The 9,543-nt window shown below is 41.2% G+C and overlaps 1 protein-coding gene across 1 annotated transcript in view; it reads right to left on the bottom strand.

The window, feature by feature from the left end:
* The window catches only part of LOC143691311 (uncharacterized), a 53,558-nt gene that overhangs the window by 6,177 nt on the left and 37,838 nt on the right, over positions 1 to 9,543 (bottom strand). The gene's annotated exons all lie outside the window — the stretch shown is intronic.

The raw sequence follows: 9,543 nt of genomic DNA, 5'->3' as shown, positions 1-9,543 counted from the left end.
GACACCAAAATTTGTAAATGACGTTTTTAATCAAACAGAACATATTCAAGGCTTTTCTTATAAGGAAATTACTCTTGCTTGCATTTTGATGTGTTTTCTTGAATGGCAGAAAAAAGACTGGAGTTACAGTCAATGCCAGGAATTACACCTGACCATGAGAAGTGTCACCGAAGGGGAGGTCACCCATCATGTGTGCAGGGCCACACTGAAGCATTAGATCCCCTTTTGAGGGATCTGGCCTGGACTTCAGCCCCTTGTTCCTGTATCATGTCTGCTTCTGACCATTTCTTCTTTCCCAGAGTTGTGGTTATTGATCTGGTCAGAATATTCGATACCTCATTGGACCACAGTTACTAGTAGGGAAGATTACTGCATAGTAAAAAGTCAGTACTCTTATATGACACCCTCTCTTGTACTATATTTTTCCTGCCTCTGACCATTTAGCCCAAAGGTTGCAATGGTGCGCCATTGACATGCCATGTGACACAATGTTGGAATCAGACAATATAGTTAATATACTTGCATGCAATGAACAGTGTGGCATGATTCCTAATACCCAATAAAGGCTTCACCCCTCACAACTGACACATGCAATTCTAGCATTTAGTGGCTCCTCTCTTTACTTAAGGCATTATCCTCAGTGTGTGGTCCCTGAACCACCTTCAAGTCATCTGAGATGCTAGATTAAAACACAGATTCTTGGGCCTTATCCCAGAACTATTTTACCAGATTCTTGGAGTTGAAACCCATCTGCATTTCAGAAAAGCTTCTTATTCAGACCAAATTTTGGAAACCACTGATATCAGTTTTGATTCCTGTTAAAATGCAAAGATCCCTGGGAGAGAGAGTGCTTTAAGTTTCTATCATTCCATTACATTCTATCAAGAACTAAAAGTCTGAGGACATTAATAAAAAATTTCGGAGCAGGATTTGATTGGAAATAGGGACAATGGTTGTCAGCACTGGAAAGAATGGAGAAGGGAGAAGTATGGCTACAGGTGTAAGAGGGTAATGGTTTAAGCAAAAGGATGAGAGGTTCCATGAGACAAGTGTATCCTATTTCACCTACCAGCGATGGCAGGTGATCTGGCCTCCATTCTAAGGTCCATGAGAAACAAAAGATGGGGTAACCTTCTGCGTGTGACTGCCATCTTGAACATCAGGACACTGGAAAAGACTTCTTCTGCAAGTTCTTTTGAGAATATGGTGGTCCTCAAAGTAGGGATGGTGTCAGTGGAACCTTCCCCTAGTCCTCTCTAGGGTGCCTAAGTTAGAGGAATGTCAACACTCTATCTCAGGGATTAAGCTAATAGGCTGGAACTTGACAAGAGGAGGAAAAAGCTGTGGAGAGAGGACTCTTAAGTATTTGAAGAGGGTCGTGAGGAATGACCTGCACTTTGGGCATTTGCCAAACTTAGCGATGAGGTTGTAGTCACGTATCATCTCCAGAAATTCTGCCAAATAACCTAGAAATTCCAGGCTTCTTTTCAGAAAAAGAGAGTCTTCAAGATAGTCAGAACTAGGGTGACCACATAATATGTTGTCCACGTTCAAACTTTTGAGAGTAAGGAGGGCTGGAACATCAGGAAAAAAACAAGTCTGTCCCCAGCCAACTTAAGCCATTTGGTTATTTGGTCAGAACTCAGGAGAGAGAGCATAGCCCAGAGTAGATGGAGTATGAATTAGTTGGCCCCCTGTAGACAAGAGCCTTCCTTGCCTCAACTCTTGCCCTTCTAAACTCAAGTATTCACATAATTACCAGATCACTACTTTTAAATAAAGCAGGTCACATCACACTCCTGCTCTAAACTGTCCAATGCTTTCCCCATCATACTTGGATTAAAATCCAACATTTCTACTATTATCTATTAAGACCTACATTATCTGACCCTGTCTATCTACCGCACTGCCCTCAGACCTTGTTTCCCATTCACTCACCTCCAGCTGCCGCCTTTTTATCCATTAAATACATCCAATTTACTGACAACTGTCCCAGTTACCAATTTATTACGTCTCAGCTTCAAATCCATCCTTCTTTATCCCACTTTGTGATATTGGAGATTGACTCTATAAACATCTCTCTTTTGCCAGTTGGCTCCAAAGCAATAGAGACCTTGTCAGTAGAAGATAGAATAAAAGGGCTTCCTTGCCCATTTTGTTGTGCTATTTTCCAGCATAGGAGTCAGTGGGTCTGTGTGTGGGAGACACAATACTGCTCATCTCACTAGCCCTCGCAGACCAGAATAGCCTGCCTCTGTCTACCTGCAGATTGCTCCACCACCTAGCAGGCCATTCCTATGAACCAGCTGTGGCCTATGTACCCGTGGCAAGTTCCCTTTCCACTGGAAATTGTGTGTTCCTGTGGCAGCCACGCCTTCTCTAAAGACGCCTGAAGCAGCTTTAAGGTAAATGGCGGGGCCATGGGAGGTGGGAGGGTGAGTGGGTGGAGAGGTCTCCTAAGTTCTTAGTTCCTCCCTAATTCACTCTATCTCAGCCCTAGAACCAGTAGCTGCTTTCAGAATTTGCTATTTCTGGTTTGGTCATTAACCCCCTTTTATGAGTTAACAATACTTTTTATTAAATTTTTCCTGCTCAAATTACTGATGCGGTTTCTGCCTTCTGACTGAACTCTGAATGATAGATACAGAATCGGAACTTGGAGTAATCTGAGGAGATAGACTCTTATCAATGGGATTTGGGGATGGATTTGGTCAGGCATTTGGGTTGGATGAGTTTTTTACCAGTGGGAAATTGAATACTAGTTATCCATGATATATGCAATATCCCAATTAATCAAGTTATTGCCTGTGATTGACTGTGATAAAGTGTTCACTAAATCAAGTGCCTTGGGAGCACAAGGGGCTATTGTACTTGATTGTTACAGCAATAGTGATAGCAACAAGATTGTCATGTGGAATGGATTTTCCTGAGTGCAGAAAGAAAGAAGACAAGTTCAAGATCATGGTCTGAAAATCAGAGCGTCCAGGGCAGGCCTAATATAACCTCTTATTTCTTGTTAACACAGGGTCAATATTGCTGAAAATAAAAGAATTTAACCATGTAAGAGGCTGAATCCCAACAACAATTAAATGCACGTCCTTGCCCAGTTTCTCATGTGATTGGGAAATTGACTGGGAAAGAATGGGACTCTAAAACTTGGAATGGCGAAATCTGATAAGATTCAAACAAATTGAGAATCTCAAATCTCCAGTCACTCTGAGTATCCCTTGACGATAGAAGTAGATCACCTCTCCTGTGAATGAGAAGACTAGCCTGCCTTTGCTGGAAAACCCTATGATAACTTCACTTGGAACAGATGCCTTAAAAGTGATGCTCATTTTCCTCAAGACTTACTACAATTACCCCTTGTTGCCACTTGACCTACAATATGGTTCAAATCTCAGCATGTTTAAGGAGTGCAGATGCACAATATATCCCAGGAGGAGATAGCTTATAAAAAGAACTGCATAATGTTGGGCCACAGTGGCTCAATAGGCAGAGTTCTTACCTGCCATGCCGGAGACCCGGGTTCAATTCCCAGTGCCTACCCATGCAAAAAAAAAAAAACAACTACTATATAAACCTCAGGAATGTGGAGGAGGGGTCTTCAGTCTAAGGGTGTTATACCAAAGAGAATGGAGTATAATACCAGATTAGACCACGTTTATTTATGAGTGCATTTACTAGAGATTCCAGCTTTTATATGTTAAATTATGCAGCTAGAAGTGGCTCTAACGTCTTTCTTGGTTAGTTGACTGAAAGTTGGGCTCAATAATTGCAATGCCAGAGCTTCCCTGGCATGATATCGAGGTAGGAATCCAAAGGTTTCAGAAGATAAGAATGTAGCTGTAGATTTACCATCCCAAACCATGTCCCCTGAAAAGGCCCAGGAGGCACTCTCTTCCCTAAATGTTGAGAAATAAATTAATAAATTAACAAACAAGGGGATCACCTGCGTCCTTTAAAAGCCATGTGGTTACTTTCATTTGTAGAGTAGGAGTAACTAAGGTGGATATCATCTTGATTTCAATGGGGACAATGAAATTCTGGCATAACAAAGGCCAGGAGACTGCACGGAACAGCCAAAGACAAAATGGGCATGTGCACCATAAAAAGAAGCAGCCACATACTGATAAATCAGAATGCTTTGACCCACAGGGGTATCAAGTGGTGGCTAATTAATCTCATTGCCCCTAGTAATAAAATAAACATGCAACCCACTAAAGTATTGCTTGCTGTGTATCAAGAGTTAACAAAATCTGACCCAGGAGCCAATGCCAGCCCTCTTCCTAAACTCTGCATAAAGTTTTAAGGGAACATGGCCACACCCATTCATTTACAAATTGTGTTACTGTCAGAAAACACAGTTTTATATAGTTAGATTTGAAATAATATTTTTTAATATTATTTATTATTTATATATTTTTTAATATTATTTAGCTAAAATTAAGAAAAGACTTAGCTCTTTTAAAAGTGAGAAGATTTGATTTTCTTAAACAGCCAAAGACATGATAAAGTCAATATAAAGTACAAGAAGTTATTCTGATAAAACACAGATTTTCTGCCTGTGTAAAAACATTGAATATTTAGAAAAAATTTTTATAAACTTTTATTAAGAACAAACTAATAATTTAAAGAAACTTTTCCACTTTAATGGAGAGAAAACTAAATTGTAGTCTGTATCAATATATATTATCTGATATTAAGGCTTTAAAAAAAATTATAGGTAGGCCCATCTAATTTTTCTCAACTTTGACTATAATGTGTTTATTCTGCAAACTTTCTGTGACATACTATATTTATTCAGGTTTTGTTTTACATTTTCTTCTTCTTTTTTTTATATTCTGTAACAACCAGCCATTTAGGACAAAATTACTTTCTTTTTCCTTTTAATGAAAACACGTCCTTTATACTTTTATACTAAAGTTACTTAAACAATTTTGGAAACTGTCTTTAAGTAAACATTTCACAACATACAATTACTATTAAAATGAAACCTGTCAGAATAATGCTAAATACTTCAAAGACTTTAGTCAATGCATTTTGAAACAGCAACATACAATCTTTTTCTTAAGGATTAAGGAAATGCATAGGTATTACATTGTTTTTTAAAAAACAGTGATTTAATTTTGCATGAATTCTGAAATTCATGAAAGTATTTTGTTTCTAGTTTTGTTAAATCCTTTAGAGGCATATTGGTTTTATGTATTTGTCCACTGCTATAGGGTACTGAATGAGGGTGAAGTTAGGAACAAGCCTCACAGTTTTGTATAACAGTTTTTAAATTAGAGTATTTGCTATGGTTTCCTAATGTTTTTGCCATTTGCCACCCCATGGCTGGTTTTCTATGCCCACCCTGTTTTATGTATCATAAGGCAGCCACCTTAGCAGGTATGGGATATATTAGGAGGATATGAGCTGAAGCATTTGTGTCTCGATTACTAGAATTTTTCTCAATTTAATTAACTACCCAGCAGAGTATTCCTTTATAACCACAGTTTTACTTACTGGCCAAACAAGGCTGTTAAAGGGATTTTGTGCTGATCTGACAATTTGCACTTTTGCTAGTTTTTAAATTGCATTAGTTATTTCTTGATGTCCAACCAGGGATTGCAGGTTTTTGGATCCCAATCCTTTGTCAGCTAAGATAGGCAGAGTCTTTTTTATGACCTAATTTTAAAACTGACAGGCCAGCACTTCTGTATTATTTATCTAATGTTATGGAAGGCTCTCCACTAAAGCAAAGGTGAAAGCAAAGCCGGCATATCTTTTTTAAACTGTAACTTTTTTTAACTTGCAGATTTCTTTGTCTTTCTTGAGACAGCCTGTTATAGCTAGCAATGGCTAGCTAACTGAAGCTGCAGCACATTTGTTGTTTTTATTAAATATCATAATCTTTTGTTCTTGTAATACTTTTTAAAGTGGATAATTACCTGAAGGTCAGCAGCCCCATCTTCTAGCTACTCTGCCCCTTTCCTTATTTTATACTTGGGCCACACAGAGTTACAATAATGTACTAACAATTCTTTTTTAATTGATACTTTCCAAATTAAGACCAATTACTAAAAATATTTCCCGAGACTTCTGGAGAAGATGGCGACTTAGTAAGGTGCACGGGTCTTAGTTCCTCCTTCAGAACAACTACTAAAGAACTAGAAACAGTACAGAACAGCTCCCGGAGCCACGACAGAAACCAGACACACAGCGTACCCCATTCCGGAACGGCTGGACCGGCTAAGAAACTCCGCTGCGGTGAGGTCCCCAAGAGGCGCGCGTTTCCCCGGGCCGAGGTGGCTGGCGGCCGGAGCCCCTCCCTCCCTCCTTCCCGGGCCAGCTGGGAGCTTTGGATCGGGTTCCCCAAGCCACGGCGACCGGAGCCCCTTCCACACATGTGGAATCCCGGGCCGGCTGGAAACCTTGGATCTACGGTTCCCCAAGCTGTGGCGGCCCTCCCCCACGCGGCTTCCCCAGGCCGGATGGGAGCTTTGGAGCGGCGGTTCCCCAAGCCACAGCGGCTGGCAACCTTCCCCCACACGCGGCTTTCCAGGCCGGCTGGTAGCCTCGGAATAGCGGTCCCTCAAGCCACAATTTCCGGCGACCGCAGCCCCTTCCACACATGCGGCTTCCTGGGCCGGCTGATAGCCTCAGAACAGCGGTTCCCCAAGCCGCGGCAGCTGGCGACCCTCTCCCACATGCGGCTTCCCGGGCCGGCTGATAGCCTCAGAACAGCGGTTCCCCAAGCCGCAGCGACCGGTGACGCTTCCCCACGCGCGGCTTCCCGGGCCGGCTGGTAGCCTCGGAACAGCGGTCCCCCAAGCCGCGGTGGCCGGCGAACACAGCCCCTTCCACACACGTGACTTCCCGGGCCGGCTGGGAGCATCGGAACAGCGGTTCCCCAAGCCGTGGCGGCTGGCGACCCTCCCCCACAGGCGGCTTCCCGGAGGAAAAGGAAAGAGTCTCCAACAGTAGTAGAGACTGAGGCCAACCTAACACCAATAGTGGCATTAAGGAACAACTTCTGACTACTAAAAATAGGCCCTCAGCTCAGGCGAAACTGATCAAGGCGGAAGTCGCCAATTGGGCTAACTGAAAAAGAGGAAAGGGGGCAAAACAGAGCCTTCTGCGGCTGTTTCTATGGCAGCTTCATTGCCTCTGGGCTCAGCGCTGGGATTACATAGGTTATAACTGCCCCGAACGCAGAAACAGGCTGCTTTCAGGGCTCTCTACCATCTGAACCTTCCCTGCAGGAGCGGTGAAATGCAACTCAGGTGGAATCCCTCTCTCAAGGAATTCGGGTCCCAGGACTTCACAATTTGAAGCCATTAAAACCAACCTACAACCTTTCCTCTGTCTCCACCACACACCCAGCAGGGAGAGTCTTCCAAAGTTAAAGGAGCCACAACATCTTTTGCTGGTGGGACCTGCGGACAGACAAGCACCACATACTGGGCAGGATAAGAAAAACAGAGCCCAGAGACTTCACAGGAAAGTCTTTCAACCTGCTGGGTCCCACACTCAGGGAAATCTGATTAAATGCCCAGGCGCCAACAAAAAATAACAAATCACAACAGGAAAATTGAAGATATGGCCCAGTCAAAGGAACAAACCAATTGCTCAGATGAGATACAGGAGCTGAGACAACTAATTCTGAATATACGAACAGAAATGGAAAACCTCTTCAAAAACCAAATCGATAAATTGAGGGAGGACATGAAGAAGGCATGGGATCAACAAAAAGAAGAAATGGAAAGTCTGAAAAAACAAATCACAGAACTTATGGGATTGAAAAACACAGTAGAAGAGATGAAAAAAAACAATGGAAACCTACAATGGTAGAATTAAAGAGACAGAGGATAGAATTAGTGACCTGGAGGACGGAACATCTGGAATCCAAAAAAAAACAGAAACTATAGGGAAAAGAATGGAATAATTTGAGCAGGGGCTCAGGGAATTGAATGATAATATGAAGCGCACAAATATACATGTTGTGGGTATCCCAGAAGGAGAAGAGAAGGGAAAAGGAGGAGAAAAACTAATGGAAGAAATTATCACTGAAAATTTCCCAACTCTTATGAAAGACCTAAAATTACAGATCCAAGAAGTGCAGCGCACCCCAAAGAGAATAGACCCAAATAGGTGTTCTCCAAGACACTTACTAGTTAGAATGTCAGAGGTCAAAGAAAAAGAGAGGATCTTGAAAGCAGCAAGAGAAAAACAATCCATCACATACAAGGGAAACCCAATAGGACTATGTGTAGGTTTCTCAACAGAAACCATGGAAGCTAGAAGACTGTGGGATGATATATTTAAATTACTAAAAGAGAAAAACTGCCAACCAAGACTTCTATATCCAGCAAAATTGTCCTTCAAAAATGAGGGAGAAATTAAAACATTTTCAGACAAAAAGTCACTGAGAGAATTTGTGACCAAGAGACCAGCTCTGCAAGAAATACTAAAGGGAGCACTAGAGTCAGATATGAAAAGACAGAAGAGAGAGGTATGGAGAAGAGTGTAGAAAGAAGGAAAATCAGATATGATATATATAATACAAAAGGCAAAATGGTAGAGAAAAGTATTACCCAAACGGTAATAACACTAAATGTTAATGGACTGAATTCCCCAATCAAAAGACATAGACTGGCAGAATGGATTAAAAAACAGGATCCTTCTATATGCTGTCTACAGGAAACACATCTTAGACCCAAAGATAAACACAGGTTGAAAGTGAAAGGTTGGGAAAAGATATTTCATGCAAATAACAACCAGAAAAGAGCAGGAGTAGCTATACTAATATCCAACAAATTAGACTTCAAATGTAAAACAGTTAAAAGAGACAAAGAAGGATACTATCTACAAATAAAAGGAACAATTCAACAAGAAGACATAACAATCATAAATATCTATGCACTGAATCAAAATGCCCCAAAATACGTGAGGAATACACTGCAAACACTGAAAAGGAAAATAGACACATCTACCATAATAGTTGGAGACTTCAATTTGCCACTCTCATCAATGGACAGAACATCTAGACAGAGGATCAATAAAGAAACAGAGAACTTGAATATTACAATAAATGAGCTAGACTTAACAGATATTTATAGAACATTACACCCCACAACAGCAGGATACACCTTTTTCTCAAGTGCTCATGGATCATTCTCAAAGATAGACCATATGCTGGGTCACAATGCAAGTCTCAACAAATTTAAAAAGATTGAAATCATACACAACACTTTCTCGGATCACAAAGGAATGAAGTTGGAAATCAATAATAGGCAGAGTGCCAGAAAATCCACAAATACGTGGAGACTCAACAACACACTCTTAAACAACGAGTGGGTCAAGGAAGAAATTACAAGAGAAATTAGTAAATATCTCGAGGTGAATGAAAATGAAAACACAACATATCAAAACTTATGGGACGCAGCAAAGGCAGTGCTAAGAGGGAAATTTATTGCCCTAAATGCCTATATCAGAAAAGAAGAAAAGGCAAAAATGCAGGAATTAACTGTTCACTTGGAAGAACTGGAGAAAGAACAG

This window comes from Tamandua tetradactyla, chromosome 7 (assembly GCF_023851605.1).
Source record: "Tamandua tetradactyla isolate mTamTet1 chromosome 7, mTamTet1.pri, whole genome shotgun sequence".
In the NCBI taxonomy this organism is placed as follows: Eukaryota; Metazoa; Chordata; class Mammalia; order Pilosa; family Myrmecophagidae; genus Tamandua; species Tamandua tetradactyla.
This window is presented reverse-complemented; position numbering and strand designations above follow the sequence as displayed.